This window comes from Schistocerca serialis, chromosome 2 (assembly GCF_023864345.2).
Source record: "Schistocerca serialis cubense isolate TAMUIC-IGC-003099 chromosome 2, iqSchSeri2.2, whole genome shotgun sequence".
NCBI classification, from domain to species: Eukaryota; Metazoa; Arthropoda; class Insecta; order Orthoptera; family Acrididae; genus Schistocerca; species Schistocerca serialis.
In genome coordinates this window covers 50,505,741-50,521,268 of record NC_064639.1, presented here as the reverse complement: position 1 = coordinate 50,521,268, position 15,528 = coordinate 50,505,741, and positions in this window count along the sequence as shown.

The following is a 15,528-nucleotide window of genomic DNA, read 5'->3' as shown; positions in this document are numbered from 1 at the left end:
ACCACAAAGGGTGCAAAACTGACACATGTGTGAAACAGTCTGCAAATGGCGCCTGAAGATTCCTCCACTTCAGCGCCACCTTCACCTGCAAACCTTTCTTGAGAATTTTAAAAATTTACCTGTACAAAGACAACACTTGACAGATTCCTAGGCTCCTATGGGCAGGCATCCGTTTCGACTCCACTCATAGTCCACATGCCAGCAAGCAGGCGCTAGATCACGAAAATAGCTCCACTCAGCTTGTGTGTGTCATAGGGGCAGTAGCCTGCCTGCAGCTGCCCAGAACTGGATAAGCACTGTCTCTGTACAGGCACTTTTTTATAGCGTGCCAAATAGGTTTACAGGTGCCAACCTGGGGTGTCTCGGGGACCCTTTGCCACATCATTCACATACGTGCCAATGTCTCACCCCCCACTCCCCCTCCTCCTGTGGCCACAATTCAGGAGGGTGTGCAACATAAGGACTGAAAACACACAAAAACGCTCTGCTACTTCGGTTCATGTTCAAATTTCATCGATTTCATCGAATAATTTTGAAACGGTTGAAATAGTTTTTTTAACCGATCTCAGAATGTTCCGTTTGACTCGCAAACTTCATCTGTTAAAAAACCCAGCAGCACTGTTTTTCTCTATAATGTGAGTCTCGCAATGCTAGTTACCTTAAATATGTTGTGGCTTCTATATAGAGTTACGTCAGCGACAAAAGAAACCAGGATAGTCTCATGAAGCATCAGTAGCCAACCTCGAGGGTTTGAGTAGGAAGTGCACGTTTATACACACTCAATTTAACCAGTCCTACGTTGACTCTCTGATACAAGACGTAGTTGGCTGTTCAGATCCAAACACAGAGGTGCCTGAAGAAGGACTGTGAGGTCCCACAGCCAAGGAGATTCGAGCTCCCGCTCAGGCATACGACAAGTCTGAGGATATCATGAATACTGTGTTGTTCCCACAGCAACACATCACTCCCTGGCACACTCATCATGCTCCTCTTGTCTGGCCCATTCACAATCATTGATGGACCTCCCTGATGCTAGTTCCTCTCATATTCTGATTGTTTTGGTGGACACTTTTGTGGCGGCGTTCGTAGCGACAAACAATTCGCTGTAGAAACGGCTTACGAAGTCACCGCCACACTTTTAATAGCGGGCCGACCGGTCCGCTGGAACAGTGAACAGAAAGATGAAAACCCAAACACTGATTAAATAAAAGTCGGTACTTATCTTTATTAACGAAGATACAGAAACACAGTAGTGAACTCCGTGTCTACAGAGATCTGTCTAGTTCGAGTCGGAGCGGCTAGGTCAGCGTCGGCTGACGACAAACAACAACTCTGCTGCGATGAACACACAACTGACTAGCAAGTACACAATTCGGTGGCGAGTATACAACTGAGCGGCGAATACAGAACTGTCCTAGCGCTCGCGACTCCAGCGCTTAAGAACCCAGAAGCCAGCGGTGGCGCGCGCAGACTTGCGGCGATTTCCTGTCTCGCTGGCGCTGCCTATGCGGACGGCGTCCGGACTTTGATGCTGCCAACCTTTTGGCAGCGGGCTCGGGTGGCATTACTGGCTAGGATATAACAGACACGCTCGTCATCACTGCCCACGCCAGCAGGCTTTGCCCTAAACAAGGCCAGACAGGCTGCTGTCTGTCATAGCTGCCTCCATGGCCAGCCCACGGACGCTGTAGAGTTTACAGAGGTTCATAGTGTAACACCAGTGCACGGCCAATAGATCTGTGTTCCCAGCAAGATCTACATTACACTCCAAATTCAGCAACAGCACTTCTGTTTCTAGGCCGATACTATGGCTCCTGTATCTTTCGTGAATCTAGAAAACTTTTGTGATATAGGACACCCTGTCCCTTCCTAGGCAAATCGTCGTTTGGTCTGTTATGGAGAACAGCCAATTCCATTCAAGGCCTACAATCGACAGAGAGGGTTGAGACCAATCATCTGTTTAGCTGTCCACAGTGAAATGTCCGAAAAAATTTCTGCACTCGACGTTGGTGGGTGGACAGAAGTTTCCGAAAACTGCAATGAAATTAGTAACACCCTTAGCTGCTTACAGGCGTTGACATGCGTCAACGGGGAAAGATGAAAATGTGTGCCCAGACCGGGACTCGAACCCGGGATCTCCTGCTTGGATGGCAGACGCTCTATCCATCTGAGCCACCGAGGACACAGAGGATAGCGCGACTGCAGGGATTTATCTCTGGTACGCCTCCCGCGAAACCCACATTCTCAACGTATTGTCCGAAACAACAGATACCATCTTAGTATATATATTCGAAAACTAATTTTGCAGTGTCATACCACCAATTTTATCTGGATTCTGCCTCTCAACAGATTATCGGCATCAACACTCGCTCCGGGATATACAATTATATGCACCTACATTCAGCAACATGAGTGCTCTGGCTACTTTCCAGAGTTTCATAGGACATTTAACACAATATATTCCATGATGTGCAAACTATCTTGCAGAGACTATCGCCATTTCCCCTCAGCAGAAACATCAAGCTAACCTATGGGTCTGTTCACTAAACTGCAAGAGACAGGCCTTAAGTTCAATCTGCAGAAGACGAAGGTTTGTCAGACAGACATAGAATATCTGTGCCACCTTCTTGCTAAGGACAGTGTGAAGTCTACCGTCTGCCACTTCGCAATTATTGACAACCTACCTAACGCTTGGAACCTAAAGGAACTCCAGCTATTTCTGTGTGAAGTAAGACATTCGACATTTCTCCCTAACATGGCGGTCATCGTTCATGTGTTACACAACTTGAATTAGAAATGTGTTCCTTTTATTTGGTGGGCAGATAGTGATGTCGAAATTGCTGCTTAAGTCATTGCAGTCCATCGGCACCTTTACGATAGGTATACAGTTAGTCCGTGCAACAGATGTCTCCCAACATGGAACTGGGGCAGTTTTCACTTACAGCTCTGAACAGCGTAATTCGCACGCCTCTAAGATATTGACAGGTGCACAATCTAATTACTTCCATGTAGAAAACAAAGCAATAGCCATAATGTGAGCAGTATGGAAATTCCCTGTTTTCCTCACTGGAAAACAATTCCATCTCATCACCGGCCACAAGCCGCTTGCGGTACTTTTTGTCCCTCGTTCATGGTTTCCAACAGAGCCAAAGAATGACTCCGGCATTCAACATTTTTTTTGGGTGTGTATCGCTATTCGGTTCATTATAGACCGACAGCACAGCATGCTGATGTGGACACGCTGTGCTTTCCCCTGGAACTGGACCAAGCCCTCAACAAAACCAAAGCAGTCTGTTGTCAGATAGTTGATCACTTACACAACACGGTAGACAGAATTCTGATAGTGGCCCATTCCGAAGTGTACGCCACCTGGAATGATCCCATGCTCCAACTGGTGGCCAATGTGCAACGGTTTGCCCAATCGACTGCCCACCAAGGAGTCTGGTCCACTCTGCAGCTGTTTCATCCACTGGCATCAAATGGCAATAGACAGTGGCACACATCTCCTTAGCACCAGCATGGATGATCTCTGTGTGTCATAGACACTCTGTTCTTATGGGCTCACATCCTTCCTCTTCTGCACTGTGGCGACTGGTATGAGACGCACATGAAGATCCTTGGACAGTCTTTTGTCTACTGGTCTGGCACTGATTCAGCGACTGAGACAGTCGTCCGTAAGTGCCAACAGGGTGCTGAGCAATGGGCGGCACCGCCACAACTTGGCTCCATGTCCGGACTGAGTCAAGTCGAACCCTTCTGTCAATCTATGCGTTCGATGGTGGTCGACACACTAATTATCTCCATGTCATGCGCATGTGCCCCACCCTGACAGAAGCTGAACGATTACCATTCATTTTTGATTTGCTTATTTCCATTTAGTTACATCTGACCCTACTTTACTTCCTTGCGTCAAACTCACAGGGATATCATTACCAGACTGTGTACTCTTGATTTCCAATGAGGACATTACTTTTTCTACCTTCCTTGATTTAATGCTTGGAGCTTACGAATAGGGGTCGTCCCAAAATAATTATTTGACTGTTAAGTGAGAGACAAACTGTTAATCTGTGCCTAAAGGATGACACATGGGAGGGCTCAAGCAACCGAGGAAGTTAACGAATATTTACCTTACACTCAGAAACGATCTTTCTCTCAATGAATTTAATGATTATATCTTATCAGTTCGGATAACTAAACAGGATTACTGGTCAAGTCTTCTTTCATATCTACTCATGTGGAAGTGTGGAGACAATGAGCAGCTGACCAGAAATAAAATTAGCAAGGAATTTCACACGCTAGTTTACTTAAGTATTTCAGACAGTTTACACACCAAATGCCTAACCAGAAATCGTTCTATAATCTCTACTATCTTCTGTTGTGTTGACAAAATGGTTGTATCGCACATACTGCGTGAGGCCCGTGGCACAAATAAAATTCGTTCAATATTTCGGAAACTAATCTACGTTAATCATTTAAGGCAAGGTAGTTTACGACATAATTAAAATGAAATCAAACGTACTGAAGGAACGCTAAGATTGACTTTGTGATTATATTGTGCTACATGCTCTCGACAAAATACCAGACTTCTAGCCATTGAATTTATCTGTAAAATTACTGCAGAAGGTGGTCACCACATAACACTGACTACAATTTATCTGAAAAATAATAGATTAGTAACCTTAACAATAATATACTTCATCCACTTCAGCTTTTGCAAACTACATGACAGAGCCCATTGCAGATTCTGTTCACCCTCTAGCCGGACCAGGAACCGAAGGCTGAAAAGTGGCGGAGTGCTCCTAACGCTCGCTCTGCTCTTCGCTGAGGGAGAGAACTACCATTCCTCAATGACTCTACAGCTACAAGTGCATTTTTGTCAGTTCCCCACAAGAGTTAGGTTGGCACCAAAATCTGTGTACAGCATACATCTGTGTCCTACAGCTATTCTGGAGACGAAACCGCAATCACAACAAACACTCGTTCTATAATTTATAGCAACATAATAAGACAAAGGAAAGGGTTTACGCAATAAAATAATTGAATAAATGAACACAGTGGCGTCCATTGGTTTTCTAGAGGTGCACTGTACCGTACTACACTTACATAAATGACTAACGTCTCATACAAAATCAGTGTCACGGGGTACAATGTGACACAGTAAAGAGGCGGAAGCACTAGTTCCATCTGAAAACGACTGCATAGGCTCTCATGAAGGTTTTTGAGACTTGACGATAGTTTCCGATAATGGCTCACAGTTCACTTCGGTGTTGTTCCATGATTTGAGCACCCACAATGGTATTATGTACCTCACTCTCGCACCATTTCACTCCCCGATAGGCGGTAAACTGGCCAGTGGTGAAATATATGAGAGAGAAAGCTTTAATGTCATCCATTAATCAGTCGAGAAGTTCAGAAGCATTCTACAATGCGACTGTATTGAATATAAAATGTAGCATGTACGCGTCAGACAAAATCATTTCTAGGATTATAATAAGAGTATTGTACTCACGTTATTCAACTATGATGTCATAATGTATTTATCTCTCATGCCTCTGTGAGTAGGTGTATATGAGTTACGCCACAGAAAAAAAATTGTGCTCATTTCATTTCCATTCAGACATCACACGTTGGAAATCGATGATTGTATCAACTTCTGCTTAAAATAGGCATTTCATGTAGAGGTATCAATATATGAGCAACTCTAACCGATATGAGTTACTTCACAGCTCTAGTTTTCTTAAGGAAAAATAACGTGTGTGAATTTTGCCTCAACATACCAGAACTGTTAATCCAGTACCTAGAAATGAGTTTTCCTTTACCACTGATCGTCACCACTAGTAAACATAACAAAACTATATTGCTAGTGGCTTCGCTATTTCATTTGGAGCGAGATATTTCTCTTCCCTTTCGATTCTATACGTTTCGAATGGCATGAGTATCCATCGGAATTAATTTGAAGAACTTTAAAAATTCATTTGACTTTAACATTTCAATACGTAATTGGAAAGTAAGAAGCCGACATTTCCTCTCCGAGCAGTTATTTCGAAAGATAATGAGAATTTGCGGAAAAAACTTCATACCACATTAAGGTGCAATTCCGTTTTTTATGGTAAGTTCTAACAATAGAATCCGGTTTCCACCCGCCGAAGGAAAATATTGGATCCACGTTATCTATTTTATAAAACAAAATTAACAAAATTTATGCAAAATCGAAATGTAAATGAGTAAAGGAGGCAGGTAAAATACTCTGTTTTTCTGAGGAAGTTCTGAAATTGAATTGGCATCTGTGTAGTTGGTTGAGTGAATCGACATTTACTTATGTGAACAAATGAGGTGATTATTTCTTCTTGCAGAGCTGAGACATAGTCCGAACAACGAACACTGGCTGGGATTTAGATTTTGGTAGCTAAACAGGACAGCGTCGCTGTTAGAATACGGAGTGCAATTCTGTACGGAAGAGGTGTTCTTTAAGCTGTTCTGTACGGAAGGGGTGTTCTTTAAGCTGTGGTAATAGTGATAATTCTGAACAGAAGACATCACATTAAGTTACGATATACGATGGTTTTAGAGTTACCAGTGGGAGAAAGCGAATACCTTTTCAGTACACCAGCGTCTGTAGGAGGAAATGCGTTATTAATCAACTTGAAATTTAAATGGCATTAAGTTTGTATTCCAGTAATGGATGAAATATTCTAACACTGTTTAAATTTATTAAAATATTCATTATAATGGTCTCAGTGAGAAATAAGCACGCTTAATAACTGGTCCAGATAAGATTAAATGGGCATCTTCAGATCTAAAAATAAAATAAAACATTAATGAATAACTATTTCTGTGCATAACATAGATTAAAATATTTAAATTTTAATTTGTTTGAAATTTTACCGGAATAAGCAAATAACAGATGGACTGTATTTAAAATTCTTCAAATTTACCTGATTGATCACGAGTTGAGAACAGTCAATATTCCTTAAAATGAACATACTCAGGGGTGTAAAGTAATGCGCTTGTGACAACATTCCATTTTATTAAACTCACTATGCATCACACAGTGCCATGCCACCCAGATGATGGGTAAGGGAGGGAGGAAGAAGGGAGGGAGACGCACATATCATGTGGTGTTAAAATGTGACAAAGAACTTATCAAATAAAATTGTCCATGTGCGAATAGCACTCGCGCACTGAGGGCTGCATGCAAACTTAATTCGAGAAGCTCAACGATTCTTGTCTGTTTTCGATGTGGATACTGGAAAGATTACGTTCTGAGCATTCCAAGACAGTTTCAAAACCTCTACAGTAGTTCCTCAGACTAGCCCGGACATAGAAAGCAGCGAGCAAGGGTCTTTAGTTTATATATCTAGATATAGAAGATTTACTAAAATACCTTCTTTTTACTTACTGAAACGTCACAAAAACTTGCACTTCATGTCTTCGTGCGGTAATGTTCGTCTATTGTGCTACTGACCAATGATAAATGTAGTCTATGTTCGCATGAAAAAGTGATATAATTTCGATTTAACAGTTGTATTTAAGTAATAATTATAATTATTGTAATAATTGTAATTAAGTAACAACAGAAAGTGGCACTGACTAAGTGACATAAAATTGAATTTGATATAGCAACATGGTGAAGAGGAAAGACTTCTTAACAGATTTACAGACAAGCAGACACAAGGATAAAAAAATGACAAACATATTTCTTCGTGTTATATAACACAATTTTCGGATTGTTTCCCTTAACTGTACTGTGAAACTTTCCTTCAGGCTATATTTCATGGTTCCACGTCAATGGGAACTACGCTATAGATTTGATGAATGGATTTGCAAGTTTCAATGTATGTGACATAAATTGCTGAATCCTTTGACTGAATTGGCTTAGAAGCTTGAACTTCTTACATCGCCAAGATTTCATAGACTTTAGTACGTGACAAAAATTTGGACTTGATATGCCAACGTGTTACAGCGTAAAAGGGATCTTAACAGACAGAGAGGCAGACAGATGGGTAGGAAATCGTAAACAAAATTCTTTTCGTGTATTGTATGTACAGATTAACAAATTTCGGGTTTTTTTCTTTTACTTGTAGAGTGAAACTGTGCGCCTTCGCAAATTTGGCGGTTCTAGGTCAGCGGGAAGTATCCTATAGGTTTTGATTAGCCAGCTCGGTTGGCCGTGCTGTCTAACGCACGGCCTTCAGGGCGGGAAGGAGCGCCTGGTCCCCGGCACGAATCCGCCCGGCGGCTTTGTGTCGAGGTTCGGTGTACCGGCCAGTCTGTGGATGGTTTTTAGGCGGTTTTCCATCTGCCTAGGCGAATGCGGGATGGTTCCCCTTACTCCGCCTCAGTTACACTATGTCGGCGATTGTTGCGCAAACAAGTTCTCCACATACGCGTACACCACCATTACTCTACCACGCAAACAGGGGTTACACTCGTCTGGTGTGAGACGTTCCCTGGGGGGTCCACCGGGGGCCGAACCGCACAATAACCCTGGGCTCGGTGTGGGGCAGCGGAGGGGTGAAGTGGACTGCGGTAGCCGTCGTGGGGTTGTGGACCACTGCGGCTGCAGCAGGGACGGAGCCTCTCCGTCGTTTCTAGGTCCCCGGTTAACATACAATACAATACTACGTTTTCGAGTATGAAAGTATTTGACATAAATGACTGCATCTTTTGATTGAAACGACTTAGACTATTAAAAGTTTCACATTGGGAAGGAACCATAGACTACGTGACATAAATCTGAATAAATCTGAACTTGATGTATCTTCCTGTTACTGAGAAATACGGTTCTTAACAGTCGGACAGACAGACAGCAAAGCTTTTCTGTAAGCATTCCATTTTCACAGACTGAGGCACGGAGCCCTAAAAATCGGGATACAATCAATGTAATAAAAAACAAGCAATACAGATAATGCACCTAATGTTAACACGTACATGAAATATCTTGTTAAAGTTTATAACTAAATTAAAAGATCGTGCGCACGCAATTTTCACCAGAAGTTTCTCGAGGTATGTTTACTGGTTTCCTGCCTTTGTACCACCTGCCTCAGCCTGGTTGCGGCGACTACTCAGCCACGCCGACGCTGAGCGCAGCGGACTGCTGAGGTCAGCTGCCGTGCGGGGCTGTGGCACAGCGGGTCACTTGTTGCCGACAGGGCCGCCTCAAACATCTTCTGGTACGCCGAATTCCATAGACATTCCAGCATGTTCAAAAAATTTTCCCTTGACACTGCACCTGAAGATTCGTAGTTGTGTCTCCGTTTAGTTTCAGTTAGATGATCTCCAGATGCTGTTCTATTATTTTTTAGGGCAGTGTGATCACTGTGTCTTGTCTCAGGAAGTCTACTGTTTATGACAGTCGTTACACGTGATCCGGTTGACAACCAATGCTCTAAATTTACAACTCAATTAATCTGCATCATGTTTTAGCTTAAAATGAAGAGTTTCACTTGCTCGAAAGTCTACTCTTACCCGATTTTCAGAAACACTTGCGCAGTTGCATCTGACACCCTTTACTGTATATTCTAAAGCCATGTATTAGAGTTTGGTGCTCCTCTTTTAAAGCAAAGGCATCTACTTTCTGTCTCTGCTCCATTTCAGATTTTTAGACATTTTAGTGACTAACCCAGCCTTGTAACTGTTAGTTAGAGCGACTTGTTTAAGAATGGCTGTTTCATTTTTCCTATCCTGCTCACTTAACGTGAAGCGATCTGTTAATTAAGAAACGACAATGTGCCATTTTATATACACATGAATGCCACGATGTAGAAGCTAAGTTGAAATCTGTGTAAGTGGTTGCGCATAAAAACGACAATGTGCCATTTTATATACACATGAATGCCACGATGTAGAAGCTAAGTTGAAATCTGTGTAAGTGGTTGCGCATTAAAAAGGACAATGTGCCATTTTATATACACATGAATGCCACGATGTAGAAGCTAAGCTGAAAGCTGTGTAAGTGGTTCCGCATAAACACTAGAATTATATCTACCATCTTGTTTAGTGGCAGTTACGTCAAGGAAATTGATTATTCGTTTCCATTCATATTCAATAGTATATTTCACTTTGTAGTTAAAAGCACGAATCTTCACAAAAACAATTTCTGTTTCATTAACAATCCATTTGAATTACAAAATGGGATCGTCAACTCATCCGTAACATTATTTTCTTTGATTAACTCTGCGCTTTTATCTAAGACTTTCTGCTCTACAACGACCATCAATATTTCATCCATCATATCAGCGCAGGTATTAGCCATTGCTGAACCCGCAGGTTAGTGGGAAATTTAGCTCTTACAGAAGAACTCTAGTTCTAACAAGTGTATTAACTCCATCGTCTGTGTTACAGGTACTTTTTTGCGCTAGTAAGTTGTTTTGAATCAAGTTGTTTGCGTCAACTGATGCAACGAGCACACCTGCTGGTGTTGTGTTGCAGTTTCTTTGATACCATCAGGGAAGCTATAAATGTTCTTAAGACTACGTAGCTGGCTTTAATTTTTGTGTCATATGTCTGTTATTAGATACATCAGAACTCCGTTTTATGGTGGAGATGAGTCTCATGGACGTTCTAGGTTGTTCGGCTAAACCTGTGCTCACACGACTGATATTTAAGGAATAGCAACGAAAAGCCTTTTCTGACTGCATTCAGTGTTTTAATTTAATTATAAATTTCAATAAGGTACTTCGTGTATTAATATTAGGTACATCATAGAAATTGCTTTATGGTTTAAATTAATTATGTTACGACTGCGTGGAATGTTAGATTCCTTAATCGGGCAGGTAGGTTAGAAAATTTAAAAAGGGAAATCGATTGGTTAAAGTTAGATATAGTGGGAATTAGATAAGTTCGGTGGCAGGAGGAACAGGACTTTTGGTCAGGTGAATACAGGGTTATAAACACAAAATCAAAAAGATGTAATCCAGGGGTAGGCTTAATAATGAATAAAAATAGGAGTGCGGGTAAGCACTACATACAGCATAGTGAACGGACTATTGTGGCCAAGATAGACACGAATCCCACGCCTACTACAGTAGTACAAGTTTATACGCCAACTAGCTCTGCAGATGGTGAAGAAATTGATGAAATGTATGATGAAATAAAAGAAATTATTCGGGTAGTGAAGGGAGACGACAATTTAATAGTCACTGGTGACAGGAATTCGAGAGTAGTAAAAGCGAGAGAAGCAAACGTAGTAGGTTAATATGGATTGGGGGTAAGAAATGCAAGAGGAAGCTGTCTGGTAGAATTTTGCACGGAGCATAACTTAATCATAGCTAACACTTGGTTCAAGAATCATAAAAGAAGGTTGTATACATGGAAGAATCATGGAGATACTAAAAGGTGTCAGATAGATTATATAATAGTAAGACAGAGATTTAGGAACCAGGTTTTAAATTGTAACACATTTCCAGCGGCAGATGTGGACTCTGACCACAATCTATTGGTTAAGGACTGTAGATTAAAACTGATGAAACTGCAAAAAAGTGGGAATTTAAGGACATGGGACCTGGATAAACTGAAAGAACCAGAGGTTGTACAGAGTTTCAGGGAGAGCATAAGGGAACAATTGACAGGAATGGGGGAAAGAAATACAGTAGAAGATGAATGGGTAGCTCTGAGGAATGAAGTATTGACGGCAGCAGAGGATGAAGTAGGTAAAAAGACTAGGGCTAGTAGAAATCCTTGCGTAAAAGAAGAAATATTGATCTAATTGATGAGAAAATATAAAAAATGCAGTAAATGAAGCAGCCAAAAAGAAATACAAACGTCTCAAAAATGAGACCGACAGCAAGTGCAAAATGGCTAAGCAGGGATGGCTAGAGGACAAATGTAAGGATGTAGAGGCATATCTCACTAGGGGTTAGATAGATACTGCCTACAGGAAAATTAAAGAGACCTCTGGAGAAAAGAACCCACTTGTACGAATATCAAGAGCTCTGATGGAAACCCAGTTCTAAGCAAAGAAGGGAAAGCAGAAAGGTGGAAGGAGTATATAGAGCGTCTATACAAGGGCGATGTACTTAAGGGCAATATTGTGGAAATGGATGAGGATGTAGATCAAGATGAAATGGGAGATATGATACTGCGTGAAGAGTTTGACAGAGCACTGAAAGACCTAAGTGGAAACAAGGCCCGGGGAGTAGACAACATTCCATTAAAACTACTGACGGCCTTGGGAGAGCCAGTCCTGACAAAACTCTACCATATGGTGAGCTAGATGTATGAGACAGTCGAAATGCCCTCAGACATCAAGAAGAATATAACAATTCCAATCTCAAAATCAGCTGTTGACAGATGTGAAAATTATCGAACTATCAGTTTAATAAGCAAAATACTAACGCGAATTCTATACAGACGAATGGAAAAATTGGTAGAAGCCGACCTCGGGGAAGGTCAGTTTGGATTCCCTAGAAATGTTGGAACACGCGAGGCAGCACTGACCTTACGACTTATCTTAGAAGAAAGATTAAGGAAAGGCAAACCTACGTTTCTAGCATTTGTAGATTTAGAGAAAACTTTTGACAGTGTTGACTGGAATACTCTCTTTCAAATTCTAAAGCTGGCAGGGGTCAAATACAGGGAGCGAAAAGCTATTTACAATTTGTACAGAAACCAAATGGCAGTTATAAGAGTCGAGGGGCAAGAAAGGGAAGCAGTGGTTGGGAGGGGAGTGAGACAGGGTTGTAGCCTCTCCCCAATGTTATTGAGGAAGCAGTAATGGAAACAAAAGAAAAATTCGGAGTAGATATTAAAATCCATGGAGAAGAAATAAAGACTTTGAGGTTCGCCGATGACATTGTAATTCTGTCAGAGACAGCAAAGGACTTGGAAGAGCAGTTTAACGGAATGGACAGTGTCTTGACAGGAAGGTAAGAGATGAACATCAACAAAACCAAACGAGGATAATGGAATGTAGTCGAATTAAGTCGGGTGATGCTGAGGGAATTAGCTTAGGAAATGAGACACTTAAAGTAGTAAAGGAGTTTTGCTATTTGGGGAGAAAAATAACTGATGATGGTCGAAGTAGAGAGGATATAAAATGTAGACTGGCAATGGCAAGGAAAGCGTTTCTGAAGAAGAGAAATTTGTTAACATCGAGTATAGATTTAAGTGTCAGGAAGTCGTTTCTGAAAGTATTTGTATGGAGTGTAGCCAAGAATGGAAGTGAAACATTGACGATAAATAGTTTGGACAAGAAGCGAATATAAGCTTTCGAAATGTGGTGCTACAGAAGAATGCTGAAGATTGGATGGGTAGATCACATAACTAATGAGGAGGTATTGAACAGAATTAGGGAGAAGTGGAGTTTGTGGCACAACTTGACTAGAAGAAGGGACCGGTTGGTAGGACATGTTCTGAAACATCAAGGGATCATAAATTTAGCATTGGAGGGCAGCGTGGAGGGCAAAAATTGTAGAGGGAGACCAAGAGATGGATACACTAAGCAGATTCAGAAGGATGTAGGTTGCAGTAAGTACTGGGAGATGAAGAATCTTGCACAGGATAGAGTAGCATGGAGAGCTGCATCAAACCAGTCTCAAGACTGAACACCATAACAACAACATCAACAACGTTATTTAGACGGCTGTTTCTTATATTTTAATACCGCTTGGTCTAGGAGCGCTGTATTCGTTTCGTTATCAAACTCTCCTCAGTCCAGCGTTCTAACTGCGCCACTGCTTAAATTCTGAATAAAAACCAACAACCGCGGACGAAGAATTCTTGCGTTACGTGCGTGCGTGTTCTTACGACAGTTTGTAGATACCGTGGCAGAGTTGAATGGTACAAACAGAAACAGCAAGCCAAATCCGATAAGCAATAAGTGTGAGGTATATGCATGTGGATAAATATCAGAAATATACGGGAAAACACCACAATATCAGTAAGATTCCGATACATCAGTTTCTTGTTCGTTATCTGTATTTACACTTAGAGTGTAGTGGAAACACATCTGTTCACAGACTAACAGCCTGGGATTTAACTATCGTGCTACATGTATGAGTCTGTGATTGAAGTCATTTCAATAGACGCATTGAATACCTGTGTAAAGTTTTGTCAAAAGTACTGCAGAAAACCATAGTCGGTATGCGGTGTTCTTGTAGTTGTTGAGGAGCTGAGAGTTGTGGTGATGTATTCTGTAGTTTCAGAAACAGTTTATTGCAGTTTGTATGTATTTTAATAGCGATTCTGATGCGATATGGGAGCGTTTTGATACAATGTCAACCTCCCAGACACTCAAAACTGATAAAAGCTTACAAATAATGCTTTGCATGAATTCAGTGTTAATTATCCGCCCGTGAACCGATAACTGGGGCATATAGCGAAGACAAGTGTAACTGGAAAAAGAAGAGGCAAATGCAAATGTGCAAGCAGGGTTTACATATGTCTTTAAACATAGTGCATGGGGAAATGTAGCTATGATGGGGCGATTATTAGCATTCACAGTAAACAGTAATGGAAACTGTGTATATGTTGGAATACTCACCAAAAAGAATACAACTGTGTGTTTTGAGCGAGAGTAGCCTGGTGATACATACATACATCACGATAGTGGAAGGAAAGTGCATTATAGAGATGTGGTGTCAAGACGAAACTGCCATATCCTCATATGCATCAACAATACTACTTAACATTGGACTCTGACTGCTGTTGTTCCAAGAGTCTCTCTCACATGTGGTTGCCCACTGAAAGCCGTAGAAATTAATGCACCCTGAAAGATGGAAAGTGATGTAGTAACGCTGTCTATATCCAAAGAGTTTGCACTCAGAACATTCAAAAAGGCTGCCATTTCCACTCATCCTGAGTGACATTTAAGAGTTGGATTCTTCCAAGAAAGCCACTGAAATTACTGCTACTGTCTTGCAAGCACATTTGGGATGGGGTCTGACTTCCTGCATACAGGCACCATGGGATCATACACATACAGAACATTTCAATGTTTAGCAGTTTACAAGAGGGATATTGCCAGCTGTATTATTTCAATCAATGGCACACACACAATAGTAAAGGAGGGGAGGTTTAGCAATGATACCGAAACTGAGAATCGGGCTGCAATGTTAGTGACTAAGAGCATCGCAGGGTCGATGCATTGAGACGTTTTGTTGAAGTGACAAGTCATCGAGGGCAGCGGTTTGGAACATGAGTAACTGGATAAAATACGTTGAAATTACGGAAAACTTGATGAAACTGGGAAAAATTGATGGAAAATACGTAGAAATGAGGAAAATACAACACAAATGAGGGTTCTTACATGGTCACCTGGGTATATGAAAATCATTCCATTCTTCCACTGGTGTGCTCACAACTGAGGGTGCATACTGCTCATCCTGTATGGGTTTTAGTCCTACAGAATATCACCTTTGTTCTACATGCTGTTGTGCCTTGTATGCCGAAGAAGTTTGAGTAAAATGCTTTGAAATTGTGGAAAACCTGGTAAAATTGCGAAAAGTGATACATTAAAAATGAGGGCACCTCCATAACAGCCTGGGTGTATGAAAATCATTACATTCCTCCACCAATCTGATGGATAAC